Source organism: Myotis daubentonii, chromosome 3 (genome assembly GCF_963259705.1).
Source record: "Myotis daubentonii chromosome 3, mMyoDau2.1, whole genome shotgun sequence".
Taxonomy (NCBI): Eukaryota; Metazoa; Chordata; class Mammalia; order Chiroptera; family Vespertilionidae; genus Myotis; species Myotis daubentonii.
The window spans coordinates 181,534,037-181,536,210 of record NC_081842.1 but is presented as its reverse complement, the minus strand read 5'-3'; the positions used below and the strand labels follow the sequence as shown (position 1 = coordinate 181,536,210).

General features: G+C 46.6%; 1 pseudogene; it reads left to right on the top strand.

Moving 5' to 3' along the window:
- The first annotated feature begins 1,683 nt into the window (after window positions 1-1,683).
- On the top strand, window positions 1,684-1,797 carry LOC132232239 (small nucleolar RNA SNORA17; annotated as a pseudogene).
- Window positions 1,798-2,174: the final 377 nt, after the last annotated feature.

Here is a 2,174-nt window from a genome sequence, read left to right as displayed (position 1 = left end):
GCAGGCAATAATAAAAGGGGCTGAGTTTAGTGACACCTCTAGAGTTGTACCTCTGGTGACTCCACTGGGAAATGGAGCCAGGTAGTGAGTGAGTGTCCTATTGCCTGTCCTTAAGGCCTTGTTGTCTTAGCTTAATGGAGCCAGTTTTCCCAGAGCAGATTCTGGGTGTTCAACAAGAGGTGAAGCAAACAGAACCATCCATGGTCTGGACCTACCCCAGGATGTGCAGGGAAACACCTTTATGCTTCTCAGGCAGTCTAGGTAGGAGGTGGTGAGGGGTTTGAGACCCATTTAAGAGACAGAACTAGATTTGGTGAGTAATGGGTAGAGGCCAATATCCAGCTTTTTGGCTCAGATGTCTGAGTAGATGGTGTTGCTATTCATTCACAGAGGGGACTCTGGGGATGAGCAGTGTATGGGATACATGGGAAAATCTGGTTTGGAGATTCATTGAAGGGCCTCTGAGGCATCCAGGAAGGGAAGTCCAGCAGGCAGGTTATAGTATGAGTCTGGGTCCCATGAATGAGGTTGGAGCTGGAGAGGAGTAACTGTGAGGAGAAGTGGGCCAAGACCAGATGCTTGGAGAGCTAACATTTATGGCACGGACAGACAAAGGAGGGCCTACAAAAGTCCTTCAGGTGCCCCCTGGCTCCCAATGACAAGCTTCCTTCCTGCTTAGGATACAACCATGCAACTCATGGATGGTTTTCTTTATTCCCCTTAGGCTAGTTGTTGGGTGAGGCCCAGACATGCCTGCATTCTGAGCCCACCCATGCTAGGATGACCCACTAAGGCAAGTCCTGCTCTGCACTAGCATTCTGCTATCCTAAGGCTCGGTATGCAAGCTTTGGTTTCCTGCCTTCTCTGCCTCAACTTCAGTCTTAGAACTAGAATTTGTGGTGAGGCATGTAGCTGTAGAATTTATTAGGGGCCCCACTCTCCTCCCCAGGCATCCCACTGACAGTCTGACTCAGGCGTGAGTTCACACGTTGGGAATTTTAATAAATGCTGAACATCCCAGCCAGCCCAATTTCTCTGTTTCTGGGCCAAGGGCTTCTCTAAGGTGATCCCTTCCCATTTGTCATTCTCTGTGCCAGACCTCCTCTGGACTTTTAATTAAAGTCCTCCCACCCCAAAAGGAGAAAGCATTTGGGAGGTGTAGTAAATGCTCCTTTAAGCTAATTGACCAACATGGCTAAACATTCATGGGGTTTTATTTGCAGAATTGACCTGGGTCAGGAACCTTTGCTTCAATGGAGCTCATTTTTCTTTTTCTTCTTGAAACTTTTATGGAAGTTTTCTCCCAGCTTGACCTGAGCCCAAATATTCCCCTAACTTGCCTAAGTTGTCACAGATGATTTTCTGGCAACAAAATATGGCAGGCCTATCTGATTCAGTGTTATAGGCTGTGGAATGATCAGATTCAGCCCCTACAAAAGCATTACTTGGGCACTGATCTTCATGTCATGAGTTTGGAGAAACCACAGTGATGCCTGACTGGGTCCTCTAACCACTGCTCTTCCTATCCTATCTCCAGGGCTGCTGTCCCTGAGGTGACCAGGGGGCAGTGGCGCCACTCACTAGAAGAGGGATCCTCCTTCTCTCGCAAGCTCCATATTCAACCAGCTGTGGGCCTGGCTGATTTGCTTAACACATCTATATATATAAAAGCCTAATATGCAAAGTGTCCCCTTGGGAGTTCGATTGCTTGCTATGATGTGTGCTGTCCACCAGGGGGTGGCACAGAATGAAGGGAGGCCCTGGCTGGCGGCCGGCAGCCACTAGGGACCCTACCTGTGCACGAATTTCGCGCACTGGGTCTCTAGTATTTATTAACACATTGTGGACGCATCACAAGACTTCTCACTTCATATTACACAGTGTTTTACAAAGTATCATACTTTAAAAAGATATTAGCTTGTAAGAACATGTAATAAATAACTTCAAAATGCAATGGGTATTTAATTTTAAAGCGTGCCTTTAACATTTATGTAAAAGATTTTTTGTACTCATTCAATAGAAACTTATCTGGCCCCTGGTAAAGCTAGCAATAAAACGATTGGTCTGCAATGTGTTAAGAGTCTACCATACAACAGCATTGTGCTTTAGCATTGGGGCACAAAGGTGATCTAGGTAGAAGCAGCCCCCACAGTCCTAAAGATTTTCCTTCACAA